General features: G+C 41.7%; 1 protein-coding gene across 3 annotated transcripts in view; it reads right to left on the bottom strand.

Annotated features, from left to right (window-relative positions):
* Positions 1-16,443, bottom strand: part of SYBU (syntabulin) — a 44,834-nt gene that overhangs the window by 14,083 nt on the left and 14,308 nt on the right. The window contains exon 1 of one of the 3 annotated variants that reach the window (XM_063423891.1): positions 16,153-16,175. The exons of the other annotated variants lie outside the window; for them this stretch is intronic. The gene's annotated coding sequence lies outside the window, so the exon portion shown is untranslated. Of the gene's footprint in view, positions 1-16,152; positions 16,176-16,443 lie in introns of those variants that run through there. 3 annotated transcript variants of the gene reach the window in all.

Here is a 16,443-nt window from a genome sequence, read left to right as displayed (position 1 = left end):
ACAGATGTCATACCTCTGGTGTTTGGGTTCCCAAAACATTCCTGTGCTTGCAAGACACCAGCAGCTCTCCCAAGGCACGTCCTGGCTGTGGCGCAGAGAGCAGGAGCCCTAGCCAAGGTTCACCTCTGGGTAAGTAGATCACATCATAAGCAGATCTTGCTATCGAAAGCATTGCCGAGTAGGAAGGCTTAACAACTGCCTCTCCCTGACCTGCCTGGCTTGGAGCACCAAGAGCTGCAGGGCTGGGCACTGCTGGTAAGAGCCAGCGGAGCCTGAAAATACAACCACACCATCAGCAGAGCTTTCTGAAAGACTGAACTGCACCTGAGACCAGGAACTGTGCCTGCAAAGCATGAACTAACCTTTCTGGCCCCAGTTCTAATAACAGCTACATACAAGCTTAACACTTAGCACAGGAGACTACTTATGTTTAAAATTAGGCATGTGGCTATTTATAGGATCTTTGAGAACATTTTGTAAGTTAAAGGGGTCACTGCTAGTTGTGGTTCCAAGTGTATAAAATGATATTCAAGCCAGTTTTGTGGGTAGCAGAGCAGATGTTTAAAAACATCTCCCCTTTAGTAGACATCTCTGAGCAAAATAACATGGCATCTATCCATAAAATATCCACTGCAACATATTCTCCTGGGTAGGGGTGACTTCTGTCTTACAAATATCTTAACAAAACATGAAACTCATTGTCTAGCAGCAGTGCAGGCAGGAGCTGAACACGGCTTCCCATTGTCCTAACGCCCTTCTCCAAGCTGACAACTTCCTAAGGATGCCTGTTGACTATTTTTGTCACTGTGACTATGTAATGACAAAAGTTCACACATGTAAGCCCTAAAACAGCCCATTAATTTAGTGCTAACTGTGAAAGAGACTGACATTTCTCAACCCCGCATTCCTTTGTCCTAACTGGCTGTAACACTTGTTTAGCTCCAATCAGAGACTCTCCTCTTAGAAGGACTGTTTTACTAACCCCTTCCTGCAAAAGATGCTACACGTTGAGTCACAAGGCTCAGCAGTGTGTCATTTGGAGCTCACTCACACTCCTCACGCCGCAGCCATCGGTGCCGCAGCCCGGTGTCCGTGCCGGGGAGCCCGCCCTCCGGCCTCCCCCCGCCCGGCAGGGCTCCAGCAGCACGCCCACGCCGCGGGAGCTCTGCACTGCTCTGTGCAATGGGAGGAACAGCACAAGCATGGCCAACCAAGTACCGTCACATTTTCCAGGCTTACTCTTTGCCGGGAATGGGTATCTGAGAAGCAAGCGTGAAACCCCGCAGAGCCCAGTGCTGTCCCTGCACTTTACCGCTCGGCTGAGAGCGCTCTGCAGGCAGCATCGCGCTCTGAGCTGCCTTGTCGCCTCCCTGCTGCCCTGACAGCATCGCGACATCACCGGCCCGGCTGACACCGCGGGAGGAGAAGGGAGCCCGTGCCAGCTGCTGTGCCGCCCGTGACGAGCCGTGCGGGCAGCGCAGCCCGGGCGGACCACACAGGGTGACCATGGTGGCATCTGCCACCACAGCCCGGGGAGCTCACACTCTCCTGCCGCAGCACGGGAATCAACTGGGAGACTCTTATGAACGTCTCAAGGGCTGTTTCCCATCCTGCATATGATGCAATCGCGGATTTGGGGGCGGGTTGAGGCGCGGAGAAGGAACCGCCTGTGCGAGGGCCGGCACAGGGAGTGTTTATCCCAGCGGCGCGGGCAGGCACCGCGCCCGCGGTCTGCTGGGCAAGGCTCACCTTTAACTTCGCTTCAACTCACCCGTGCACTGCCCCAGCCACAGCGCCGGGCCAGCAGCAGTGCAGCCTGTGCTGCACCACACCACTGCGCTCACACCGCGTACAGGCAGAACAGAGCACGTACATCGGGGCTACCGCACAGCTTAGTTATCTTTTGACCCCATAAATCCTCTTTATATGTGTATCAGTCTTGAAGTAGGTGTTGCATCTAGCCACTGAAACAGAGCTGTAAATAAAACAGTGCTGACAGAAACAGCTTGTCCTCAAAACGTAAAGCACTTAAATTTGCTGAGCTTTCTTGCCTTCAAAAGCACTCTGTTACACAGCAAAGTGACTAAAATATGCATACATATTAACCACTTTGGTGCAGCTACTTGAGGAATGGGTGGCGTGCTGTCTCTCTAGATAGCTTGATTTAGAGACCCCAGGGGTAGAGCTTAGGCCTGACTGTGTGAAAAAATATCCAGCAAAGTCATTAGAAGCAGCTGGAAAAGTAGAGAGAATTCAATTGTAGTGGCCACTAGTGAAAGGACCTGTATTTTTAAGAGAATTGGTTCAATTTATCTTGAGAGCTTTAACTCACATCTCTACACCTCTAGCCCCAGTATTAACCAGCATAAGCAGTCTATTTCCAGGAAGCAATGAACTCTTGCTTTAACATTCCAGGCTTTTCTCCACATAACACCCTTAAAATGACCCATTTTGAAGGCAAAGTCTCCTACTGGGAAATGTGCTGAATTCAAAGTGTCAAGACCACAGACGACACTGGGTTTTGATTCCAGTCCCTGGCCTTTGACTTACTACTTATTTGACTTAGGATTATTGTATGGGATACTCTTATTTTGGACTTAACTATTACATTTCACACTGAACGGTAACTGTGTAAAAACAGATATAACCCTGAGAGCAAGGAACAGGTCACAGCTCTCCTCCATGTGGACTGCTATAATCTTTTGGTGACAGAAGCTGCTCCCACATGCTCTGCCTCTTCCTATGTCACTCTCTCCACTATAATGAGGTCTAGGATCAGGGGAGGAAGCTGAGGACACACAGTAGGTTGCACTGTTTCAGGAACTCTTAGGAGAAGTGTAGATGTGGGCTCCTTTGGTCTAAAGAGGGCACTGGACTCAGCCTTTTTCCTCAAGCTCTACTCAGGTGTGACACAGCACAGACTGGTAGCACTAGCACTGCTTGTATTTCAGAGGAATGAAACCTAAATGCCTGCACTCACAGTGATGGTCTGGCTCCGGTATGGAGGATCACAGTGAATCCAAGGCATGCACGTGGGCACACCCAGGACTACAGGCAGGTGACTAAGTTTGGGAGCTAGGCACTTCTGTCTGGCATCTCCTGTAGGCATGTCTGGCATGCTCTCTGCTGTGAATCTTGGATTTTAGTACCTAATTACCCCTCAGGTTTTATATGAGGTTAGCCATTGAACTCACATTTGTGAATTGTGCTCCATGAATAATGGCAAGAAACTGGGTACAGCAGTGTGTGGCACCCTCAATCCTTAATGTCCCTAAATGGCATCCCTTCCCTATCCCACTGCACTGGCCAGTGAATGAAGCCCACTCGTGGGTGGACATCCACCCAACTCTCAACAGTGCTCCCTCAGCAGACAGGTCTGGGTCAAATTTCTGCTTGGCCCAGTAACAGCTGGGAACTTGGGCAGCTGGCAGAGACACAGTCAGAGGGGCTGTGGAGCAAAATGTTGTGTGTGGGTCTCCATAAATCTTCAAACATGTTGGGCAAGAAGACTTCCAGCTCAAAACCAGACAGACTTTAGGGAAGGACTGCAACACAGATCCTGCTTCCCTGTGTTTGGATCTAAATGCAATTTTACAAATGATTATTTATCTTGATTTTTGCTCATTTTTCTTGCTTATTCTTTTTACTTTGAAAGAAGCATCATTATCAAGCAATTAATCTCATTAAGCAGTTTTCTGATCTAAGTACTGTACTTTTAGTAGTAATCTGAACCACACTAATGCAAATTATTAGCATTGTAGATCTCAACATGAATACATAATGTGACTTATGTATTCTGTGAAACCACAATCAATCAAGCTCTTCTCTCAAAACACAGTCACTACAAAATAATTACTGACATTGGCTGAGAGCCATCATGCATATTCTGCATATCACTACGATCCGGGCTTGTGTTTTTCTTAATTGTTTCTAATTCACTGATTTGTAGAGAAGCCAAAAGAGGATGTGGGAATAGACAAAGAGCATTACAAGTTGGAGGTTTTTGCTGCTTTATGTATTTTTAAGGATATTTGTCACACAAAAGTCAGCCTGACTTAGTTTCTTTTTTTTTTTTTTTTTTGTGCTTCTGTATGGAGTTTGAGCCATTCTAACAACACCTTTAAAGTGACTCCCATAATTTCACTCTTCTCAGCCTGAAGTGACCTTTGTCAGGGGGAACATATGCTCATGGAGCAGAAGGGAACAGTCTGGGGAACTTATCTTCATGTTCAAACAAAAAGGCTCTTTGTTATCAGAGACGGAAGGATGCTGCTTTCCTACACCAATCTCAATACAAACATTGAGACTGGAGGTTAAAAAAATACACAGAGTTGTAGAACATAATGCTAACTTGCATTTGACAGTTTTATAAATCACATCTTTGATCCACCTATGGACAAATACTTTTTATAAGTAACCATGCAGCATCACCTCGGGAGATTTTTTTATGTATCGAGCAGTACTATTTGGTCTGTTTGAAGGGAAATGGGTAGGCTGGTCAGAAGTATTTTTAGGAACTGGAAAATGTCATCTTTGGCAGGAATAACTTAGCAGTACACAGAGAGGCAGCAAACTTCATCACAGTCTGGGAAAAGATCCCAGCCCTCCCGTCACGTTGGTGGCAGAAGTTTAATAAAGGGCTTTCAGAGGCCCCTTCAACACATCTCCTAAATCTGGTTCCAGTGTGCAAGAGGAGAGAGGCTGTCTGGGGCACAGCAAGGAGCTGCACAGGCCCATGGGCACAGTGTATCTGCAAGTGCATGAAATTGCATGCAAAACCTAATTCAGGTTTTGCATAGCCACCCTTAATATAAGACATATGGTTTTCATTATAATGTGCATAAAACATTTTAAATCAGTTTGACATGTTTTCAACAGGCAAGGGAAAAATACTGGAAGGAGAAACATATCTGTGAGGTAACTGATGAAACAACCCTGCAATCCCAGGATGAAAAGGAAAATTTGTTGTAAGCTAATCAAATATTTACTGTAACACACATGTTGAAATTATTACAAAAATAAAATGAAGTTCAAGTGCCATCTATTGAAAAGAACAGCAAAACTTTACCCAGTTGGTTGCATAAACTGTATTTACAGTAACAAATCCTAAAGGTAAGTCTGAGGCCAATGCAGTTCAAGTTATGACTGCCATCATTTGCTGCTTTTTTTCAGTCTTATTGTTAAGAAGCAAAAATGACAGACAAGAAGCCTGTGCTTTTTCAGTTTATTAATCCTTGCAGGTTTGTGGTCAAGTTTTATTCCATCAGCAAACAGACACAGCTTGCCCAGATTTCAAAAGTGAGCAGCCTCCTATTATTTACAGAATCTAAGAAAGGTGGAACACCGACCTGTAATGAAGTGCCTCAGCACGGAAGCAAGACAACGTAATACTAATAAAATATGAAACAAACATGGCAAAAATTTCATTTCTTTTAAACACATTTTATGTAACGGTGTATATAAAGTACACTATTATAAGGCAGGTTTGTTATTTTTTTATGCCACATTAAAGGCAGTACAATTCAGACTCCTTGGGGAAGGGATGTCCACCTTGCAGTGTCTGGAGGCTGAATGTACAAAACGAGGCCAGCTCCTGGGGGAGTTACGGGAATTTTGGAACTGGTGTTGTCCTCTCCCTAACTGCCACCTCAACTGGGAACCACCTCTGACCAGTCTCACTCAACAAAGCTGCTCAGTTCTGCCAAACTCTTGTTTCTGTGCATGGCTAGAAGCAGGTCACCTTAAAAAGTGATGAACAGTTTGGTGCCTCTTTCAAAAGACCTGGCTGAGTGTTTCACACTACACCAAATAAATCAGGCCCCACACAAAACAAGCCCAAATAGCTCTTTTATGCTGTCTGCTTTACTGGGGAAAGAACGGCTCCGCCTGGGATTCTTAGGGCCAGGCTTAGCTTTGAACTGGGAGAATGCTGTACCTGATCTCTCCATCACACACTCAGGAGTACAGCATCCAGCAATAGGAACTTGATAAAGAGATGGGGTCCCATCCTTGCAGCTTGTCATGCCCTTCTCCAGCTCCTCCATAAAACCCCCAGTTTGGAATGCCTATCTTCATTAACCCCTCCTACATGGCTGAAATCCTTACAGGCTTGAATTTCCCAAAGCTCCCACCTCCATCGGGAGACTCCACCCTGCACACAACACAGCTAAGAAAACTATCCTTTACAATCTGAAGTTTTAGCAAAGTTGGGCAACTTCTATCTAGTTGTTCTGGTTGCTGGCATTTATTTTAATAGTATTATGGTTTCTTTACTGGAACAGGGACTGGACGTGCATTTCTCCTTTCTCCTAGGCTCCTCCCAAGCTCAGAATTCTTAACTTCAAGGGAGAACCAGAACAGAGTGAAGACATCTAAAGCACAGCTTCACCAGGATTTAGATATCTAGGTACATAAAAGTAAGTAAAATACCACTGCTTAAATAGGCCAAATGTTTAAAATGCCACTACTATCTGCAAAGATCCGACACGTGGTTTATGCCTGACCTTCTACTTCTGAGCCCAGTCACCACCCACTCACCAATGTCTTTATTCGACAGTGAAATCAAGTGAGATCTGCATGACTAAAATAAAGACATTCCCTTAGCTTTCCGTTCCTATGAATAAATACAGATATATAAACACAAGAAATATATAGGCCCATCCACTCAATACTGCTCAAAAATATTTGAAGTAATAACTCTGAGGGAAACAAATCTTTTAGGTAGTAATTTGGTCACCAAAAAAAAAAAAAGATCAGAGAACACTGAAAATATTTATGACTTGAAGCCAAACATGGCCAGAAAAATGGAAAATCAGATTTTTCTACTTTCTGTTTGAAATGATGCTTTAATTATGAAAACTAACAAATGTCTTTCTTCTTTTAAAAATGGTGTAAAAATAAAAATAAATCCCCCCAAATTCAAAATATTTTAGATTGAATACAGCCTTTGTTCAGTTTGAAACAAAGATTTTCTTTAATGTTTTGATTTGGCAGCAACCCTCAAATCAATTGTTTGCATAGCTCTGCTTTGAACATAGTAAGATGTCAGACAAAAAAGCAATAGGGGATGAAAAGAAAAATAGAAAAGGAAATAATCTATCAATTCCTGAGTAAACACTGCTCAGAAAACACTTTAAATCCCATGATTCTCATTGAAAAGGCATTAATAACCTGGAGAAATGCCAAAAAAGGTCAACAATAATGATAACAGCATTACAGGGCACTGTTTATGAGGGAGATTAAGGGAATGCTGTTTGTTTATTCTAAGATAAAAATGCGTACTGAAAAGACAGTTTATCACAGGGAGAGGAATACAGCTTGAAAACTGTGAAGAAAACTATGTAACAGCAACACAGGGTTCTGGCTGTGATGCATGTTATTTAATGAAGAATTACTTGAAATAAAATCTCACCGTGAGTGGGAGTTGTACATAGCAAAATGTATCTGGAGTAGGTTCAGAATACTTTAACCAGGGAAAGTCAGGAAGCTATTTTAAACATTGGCATAAATAATACAGATTGTAATTTAAAAGCAGAGGACAAAAAAAATCCTAAGGGAAGATTCATAATGGACTCTTTCGGATGCACAGTATTCTGTGAAGTGGGCTGAAACCCACAGAAAGCAACCACAAGGCACAGAAAACTCACTGCAGTAAAAACATAAATTTCAAGGCATCTTCTATTTTGACCTCATACATATTTTAAAACAAATACTTAAGAGTGTGCAGTGTGCTTAGCATCGGTTTCTCCTTTTTGGCTCGAATTCCACTCTGGATTAGCAGAGGAGAAAAATATCCAAACAAACCTGCTTGAATATACAAAAAGATTTTTATTGTTTTACTAAAGATCACAGCAACTGCCATCTTCAACACCTCCCTCTAAACCCCAAGGCCTTTCTTATGCCAGGCCCTCAGCTGTCTTTTCCTGATGCAGGAGCACGTCCCCCCAGACCCCAGAGACCTTCATTTCCATCGAAAGGCTTTTGGGTCTAAAGGATGTATTTATTGTGTGGCAGGGATCCCGTCCTGTGCAGCAGCCCCTGCAGAGCCCCATCCCCACGTCCCCCTCACTCTGATCCGCGGTCAGAGCAGCGCCTCTCAGGGATGAGTGCAGGGCGCGCTCCAGGCCGCGGGCGGCCGCGGGCCTCAGTGTCCCCGGAACAGCGGCTGCCCCATTTTGTGTGTGTGGAGCAGCAGCACAATTAATGGGCCAGGGAGAGAGAGACATCAGCGTGTGCCTGCCGGGAACTCCGAGCCCCGGTACAGGAGTGACCGAGCTAAAGTGGAGCGGCCTCCCTGGGAGCGGGCACCCCGCAGCCCCTCAGCCTGCCCGCCGCTCTGCATCAGGGCACTACTCTACTTTGTGTGTCCATCCCCCAAAAGACACACTAACAGATCTAAATCTAAGCTTCTTTTCCATTTACTGAACTAAGCAACAAGGCCATCCTTGTATGTATTTGTTTTTTTGTAAGGAAGGAGTATGTAACTGCCCAAGATTTCTGCCCAAGGCCCTGAATTGCAGGTGCCTGTGCCACCAGCCCAGAGCGGGACAGGTCACTGTGTAGAACAGGTGCCCCTCAGGCTTCCAGCTTTTACTTGATAATTTCTCTTTTACAACTTGCTGGCGTCTTTTCGAATCCTCTTTTTTTTTTTTTTTTTGCTGTGACATCTGGGCACTTCTTCCAGCCTAAGAGTCTTCCGAACAAACAAATATATGTCCTTAGAGGCTATGGCCTACCCACTAATTGTCTATGTCTCTACTAAGCTACATCTAAAAAAAATTTTAGAAGGGGTTGGATTATAAAATTTGTGACACAGAATTAAAAGATGGTTTTTCTATGCCACTTTAGCAGAATTTGTAGATTTGTGTTAAATAGTATGAAAAGCTTTGAAGTTGAAGCACTACTTGTAGCTTCCATTTTGCTTATTCATATTTACAAGAAATATTTGAACGTGTATTTGAACATGTTCTTCCGCATCAATTCAAGCAAATTTGTTTAAATTAAAAGTTCAAATCTAAAATACATATAAATCTAAACTAAAAACCCACTGCTATGCTAATAATTTTCACCTACCTTTTTAAGCATCTCTTGTTTAAAGCATTTATATTCTGGTTATATTCCACTATTATTTTTCAGAAGTTACAAAGCACTTATTTCACTTCAGTGTGATTTAGTTAGCTTTAGGACTTTAGTTAGTCCTAAAAATATTTCATTTCTGTGAATCCATAGTGCAAAATGGGATTCAGAATCTCTCTGCAATGCTAGGCAGCTTGGGCAGCACTCCTCACAAAGTGGACAAAGAGGGAGTGCCAAAGCTTATCAGGGATGAACAAAAGAGGAAAAAGCATCTAATTAAAGAGCTACTTGAAGGTCCATGTGTGCTTTTCAAGCACAAACTTTCTTCCACAACTGAATATCTAAGAACTTCCCTTTCCATTAAAGATAGAAAGAAGACAAAAAAGAGAAAGAAAAATCACAGAGACTGTGGTTGACTTCAGTAAGAGCCAACAGCAGAGGTGTCAGAGGCCTGATGAGGAGACAGGAGATGCAGGTACTCAGATTCACCTGACTAAACATGGAAGTCTCCCATGTCTGAGCCAACCTTGGTCTCATTCTCAGTCAGCATTAGCAATGAATCCTAAAGTAAATGCTTTAATTGGCCCATTAATTTGGTTGGAAAGATCACACACCAGATAGAGTAGGTTCATTAGTTCTATCTCCTTTAAAACAAAATAGGACCTTAGTACACTTATACAGACAAAGATAATTAATCCTTATACTACAAATTGGGAATTGAGGTCAGATAAATTTGGGGCCATCTCTGCTCTATTCATCTTGAAGACCATGAATTCACATGTCCCTCACCTCCAAAATAGCAACTGTACCCCCTAGAAGGGAAATGGCAAGTTCAACTATTAAAGCTGTTTCATGTCCCTTGAGCAATGGAACCAGAGAAAGAGAGTCAGACCCCATCTGCTACTGAAGGAGACAATTAGATTCCAATTTCACTTCTGAATCACAAAAGGTGAGGGATTTATGCCAGACAGAGGAGCTCCAACCAATGGGATCTACTGGCGGTGCTGAGTCTAGAATTAGAAAGAAACATTCAAAGGGGCCATAAGAATCCAGATATCCTGAAGTATGTGGGGCAGGCTGGGCTTTGCAAATGCCAGACCCTCGGCAGTATCACCCTCACCACCATCCCCCAAACCTCACAGGCTGGCCACCTTCCCGACCTTACTGACGGCTACAACCACCAAACCTCTCCAGGGTGAGGTTCCTCTGGGCTCAGCTCCGGAACACAAGCTCTGAGGATGGCATGGGCTGGAACTTAAACTGTCCTCACTCTTGGAGAGTGAGATGTGCATCCCTGCCAGAGCACACCCTGCTCCTCTGGGACCCACAGAACCGAGGCCTCTGTAACTCCCTGTGCTGGCAGGTGAGGCAAGCAATCTGCATAGCTCCATAGCAACAGACATGAAGAGAAAGCAGTAAAATATGCAGGAGGACTCAGCACATATAGAATTATTATCCAGAAACATTTTTTTATTTAGAAAATCAGCAGCAGCTATTTTGTGCGGGTGCAAAATGAAAGGTGAAGAGAAAGAAGAAAAGCAAAAGTAGCTGAGGAAAACGAATAGGGCCAAAAACTGCCACAACTGTATTTGTTAGATTCTGTATTAGAAAAGGTCTCAGAAACTTCAGTGTCACAAATTAAATCATGAAATACACATATTAGAAAGGGGAGGAGTGTGACTGAAACTGTACAGGAAACAAATGTTGCATACGGTTGGATCTGAATGTCAGGATGGTTATAATGGCTGCTATCAAGTGTGGGATAGAAGTAAAGCATTCAAAGCATGTGCTTATATCTGAGAAAGATGCCTCCTCCCTTTTTATTGCCAAGATGATGTTTTAAAAAACAGATCAAAAGCCTTCCAGAAGCACATGTAATCAACCACTGTGTCTCTGGTCTTTGCCAAATATCAAGTGGCTTAAAGATATAATGCTCAAGTTAAAGCCCTCCTCATCTGGTTTAAGTTACTCAGGGAACACAGGCTTTTGCTCTTCCTCTTTTCACTTGCAGCTACCTCTGCACCTGTCAGAGAATCTATGCTCTAAACTTATCAATAAACATTGTCAGATGAAGAGATTCCTTGTTATTAATTCAAGTAATTTAAGGGAAGAACTAATGGTCAGTCATAGGCAAGATGTTCTATCGTTTGGTATCAACTCAATTCACTTGGTCAATCTTCAGAACCTCTTCTTATTCTATGACCAATTATTTAAAATACACTGAACCTGGTGAAGCTCATTTCCTAGTTTCAGCATTCTTATGCACGTGACACCAGCCACATATCTAAGTAACTGAATATTCCTAGGAATAGAAGCATGAATTTCCCAATTTCACCACTCAAGTATGGTTATCACTGGTTCCAGAATGGGAACATGATGTTCAGTGATTAAATACTGCATTTCTAATTGGGTTAAATGTTCTTTGACATATCCTTGTTCTAAATAATCCCTCCCCCAAGAAAAGGTGCAGTCTAGGAATGTGGGTTATGAGGTGCTGTTAAATAAGTTACAGCAAAAAGACAGACACCAGTCTCCTCACTGCTCTTTGTGGATGGAATGAAGAATGCAAATTTGTTTTAAAGATCAGTCAAGGAACTTTGCTATCTCCAAATACAGGTTTTCCATTGATTTTGGTTTGAGGTTTTTTTTCAAACAACTAAACAGTGTGACTTTGTGTTAGAATACACAGTACACCATCAGAATTTTAAGAAGTGTTTCAACATAATAGGTAGATGTCCTAGCCAGTAGTTAAAAAAATTCATGAATTTCTTTGTGTGCCATAGGAATTGTTCAAGTTAGCACATTCTGTAACTTGGTTTTTGTATTCTGTACTGCTGCTCCTGAACAACAGGGACAACAGATCTATTATTTTCCAACTGCTTGCAGAAATTTGGTACAGAGAATAAAGAAAAGTCAAGCAAATAGAGCAGATACAATGTTCTTGGATAATTGTGCCAGTGAAACGTGTTCTTCTAATGTTTTATCAAACTTTCCAAGATAAAACAAAGTCCTATCACTGCAAAATGATGCAATTAGAAGGAAGTTCTTGACAGTGAAATAGATTTCCAGAATTACCTGTAAGACCATCCTCTCACAGACCAACTCATGTTTTTCAAGTGAAGCACATAACACACACACACACATCAGAATCAGACACTGCTATTCCTACAATGTCAGACTGAAATGTAGGAATGAGTTGACAAAAGACCTGTAAAATAATACAGCACATATAAAGAATATAACCTAAATCAAAACCTTTATGTTTTGTTTTTAAAATAACCAAAGTGACTGCCTTTAGAATACAGACAGATACGGAAGTAAAGTAGCAATATGGATTAATCTACCTGCTAATTTCACACTAACAGATTAACTATTCCCTACTCCTTGCTTCCACAGGGGACTCCCAGAAATAAATTCCTGGGCATTTAGTGTCCTGGGAATCTAATCCTCACACACCAGACAATTAAAAAAAGAATAAAAAACCCCCAAACTTCAGGAAAAACACTATGTTTTAACAGATAGACACTGTTAACAGACAAAACATATTTTGCAGCTAACACTTTGCATTTCTTCTCTGATCTGTTTGGCTCATTTAAGTTCTAGTCTTAATATTTCCAGTTGTCTGAGGTAATTTTCCTTGCCTTCTTTTTGATCACTATCAGCTCCAACATTGACAAAAAAAAGCACCTGCACCTATTGAATACTCACAACTGAATAAGGGCAATACATTCTGTTCCTCCTAAAACTCCTAATAGTCCTAAACTCTCGAAGATTAATCTGTTCACACTGGGACACCCTATCTCAAGGCTCGTTTATGACTTAATAAATTCACTGGGAAAAAGTAGGAAACATATGCTGAGTACAAGATTACTTATTTTGCCTTGTACTTACTATTTGTTAAATAGCATTTTTAGTTGAATAGTGATTGTAAAAAGATACCTTTTTTTTTCAACATACCCTCATTTTTTATGAACTTAAGTGGTCAAGAAAGGGCAGGAAAAACACAAATTGTGCCTTGCAACTGCTTAACCACAGATCTGGCTGATACATTATTTAAATGACGAAAAAAGTCCAGCAACACAGGATTACAGAATCACTGGGAGGTAAGAAGGACCTTTTGAAGCCCAATTTCCCACTCAAGCAAGTTGGGCTGGAACAGGCTGTCCAGGACCATATCCAGTTGAGTTTTGACTATATCCATCTTTTCTTGTGTCTAGATGGAATTTCATGTTTTTCTAATTTGTGCTCACTGCCTATTATCCAACAAATGTAAGTGCTCTGTGTGGTAGAAACCTCTGAGATTTTCCCATTAATCTGAACAGAAAAAAGTTTTAATGTCCAAACTCCCAGTGATGACCCCTCTTGAAACATAATCCATAGCAGTTCAATGACACTGAAATCCAAAATATGGCTGTTTTAGCCAGATTCAGTAATAAGTGGCCAGGTGTTTTATTAGCAGTGAAAAAAGGCAAACCCTTTTTGCATAGTCCTCTGCTACCTGGAATGTTTATTATTGTACCAAAATGTGAATGACAGCCAGCCAGTCCTTACAAGGTTTGGGAGCTGGCCCTAACTGGGGCTCAGCTAGGCCTCTCTTTGTGAAATGGTGTTTACACCTCTATTCTGAAGGATGCTGAAGGTGCTAAAAGGTCTGGGACAGCCTTAATGTTTTTTCCTTAGGTCTTAATAATTTCATTTGAAACTTCAGGCATTCTCTGGGCTCTAAGAAAGAGCTCCAACAGCAAACATTCAGTAAACTGTCCCAAGTGTGCCTGTAGCACTAAAAGCAAGAAGAACAGAACTTTACAGAAAAGCTGAACACAGCTGATCAGATGCCCTTCTCAAATTCTGAGGCTCACAGAGATTTAAATACATGCCTGTCTTAGTTTAAACATGCAAGTCTTCTAAAAGTTATTGACACACCTTCTGCTAAAGATTCTCTTCGTTATCCATGTCTTTGAAAGAGGCAGATTTTGAATCCTTTCACTAAGCATTCTAATGAAAGTCAAAAAAGAAGATGAGAAAGATTTCTCAAAGGAAGCAAAACAATTCCCACAGTTCTCAACAGGATGTGGACATGAACTACAAGAATTCAGGAGGGATCTTACTAGGAGGACTACACAAGAATGTGAGCATGTAGAAGTGCTTATGGTCCTGTTTATTCAATTACATAAACAGTAGGATTCAGCACAGCATCTTGATACAAACTAAGACCAACGTCAATTTAGTCTTTTGTGTTCTCTCCATCCTTCCCTGAAGAAGCAAGAACAGGTTTTAAGCCAAATTCACTTCTATAGTGCTGTAATTCGGATTTAATGCACAATAAAAACCATTTTCATCTCTCTCAAATGAATAATTTCTCCATGATTATAAATATTTTATAGGTTTAGCAAAAGCATTCCAGGATAATGTATGGTTCTCTATGCAATCTACATAAAATATGAATGATAGCCAAATCTATTTTGTTAATACTTCAAAAGGTGAAGATGGCTTAGACTAATTTAACAAGGCCTTAGGCTGTTTGAGAAAAAAAAGGCTATGTGTATTTTGTATTATGAAGTACAGAAAAGAAAGATGAAGTGATGTTGCTAGAGAAGCAGAAAAGTATCAGAGCTTGGGAACAGCCCCAAAACATCCCAGGGTTCATTCTCAATGCTATCCCTTTCTGACATTTCCTGAATTATCTAAATATTTGTGTGTTTCTTCTGAGAGTCAGCATGTTCCAAGCAAACAAAACAGAAACAGACAAATTTCAGCAAAATTACAGGAATTTTGAAGGTGCATAGTGATTGATGTACTTGTGTAAAAAATAGTGCAGGATATAGTAAAAAAAAAATTGTAGGCTGGATTTTTGTTTCTCATATATCTGATTCCTGCTATGTGGTCATTGTCACAAGCCATTTCAGATTAATATGAAATAGATGTAACCTCTATAAATCAAGAAGGACAATTGGTAAAGAGAAAATTGCACACGATTTCTGTTGTATATGACAAGGACATGTTGCTGTTATTCTCCTCCATATCCCACTTCCCTTCTACTGATCTCTTGTGTTCTACTGGTCTCTGTGTGTTTTGCTACTTGGTGATGCCTTCTCTTTGTACAATGGCTACATCTTCTCGAGTGAGTCACCAGAAATTCATGTGCAAGGAGGTCATGGGGAAGAGCCTGGCTGCACCTGAAGTCATGGAATGAGATAGCAGTGGAAGAAAATCACATTAACCCCTGTGGCCAACACTGAGGAAAATTAACTTCAGCTGTCCCCTGGTGTCCATGTGTGACATGTCCTCACTTGTGTCAGTTTTCACACTATGACACGATTTTGAACAGCTTTTCACTAAAAAAGTACAAGATATTTGGCAGGAGGAACTTAGAAGTACTCTGTGAAACAGAGCAGGTTGCTGAATATTGCAAAAGGCTAATAACGTCATATTGTAAGGCAGTTTAAGTATAAAACTGAAAACAGTGAATTAATTTATTGAAAAAGGTGTGTAACCCTTCTCCATGAGTACAGGACTCTTCATTAGAGAAAAACTTTTGCATTCATTTTTCACATTTTGCTAAGCAACATTCATATTCACAACCAAAATGGTTGTGGTAGCCACAGTTGTGGATTTGACTGTCATATACCACATTCACTGCAAACCTTGTAAAAATATTATATCTATCACCCATTATGCCCAGCAGTGGGAGACTGGGACATGGTGCTATGAAGTAAGCCAAAGAACTTGCAGGGACAGCGGTAAATCAGGTTCAATCAACTCTTCCAATGACCAAGCCAGTGAAGACATTTTGCAACAGATTTTCCTCTCTTTCTAGATTAAACATGGTGGTGGCAAATCTGAGCTGGTTTTTCATGGGAAGTATCTAAATTGCTTCCAGAGGTACAATGACTCTGGAAACAATATAGCCATGAGGTACCTGAGCTCATAAACCATGTCAGTTCTGCAGCTGGCTATGTACAGGGCTAACTCTGTCTCCATGACTGATTAAATAGCAGCACAAATATCCTGACCATTTGTAATCAAGAGCTGCCTGTACATGAATCAAATGATATAAAGTATTTTATATCTACTCACTAAAATTGCAGCAACCAATGGCACATCTGGGTATTTAGTCTTGGCTGTGTGACAAGCAGGTGCTGATTTAGCTGATGGTCTGTGGTGGCCCATTGGTCCAAGGCACTGGGAGATACACTCTTGATTCAGCCATTGCAGTACAGGTCCAGATCTGCCCAACTCCCACACACAGGCTGCCTGTCCTCTTGCCTTGGGATGACATCTTGTATCCCCAGAGCTATCAGAGCCTGGCAGCACAAAGTTTAGGCAGGATCCAGCAATAAATTTAGGGGCATCATAAGATTTTTTTCT

This window comes from Prinia subflava, chromosome 1, assembly GCF_021018805.1.
Source record: "Prinia subflava isolate CZ2003 ecotype Zambia chromosome 1, Cam_Psub_1.2, whole genome shotgun sequence".
Lineage (NCBI taxonomy): Eukaryota > Metazoa > Chordata > Aves > Passeriformes > Cisticolidae > Prinia > Prinia subflava.
The sequence above is the reverse complement of the archived record's forward strand: the minus strand, read 5'-3'. Positions and strand labels throughout refer to the sequence as shown.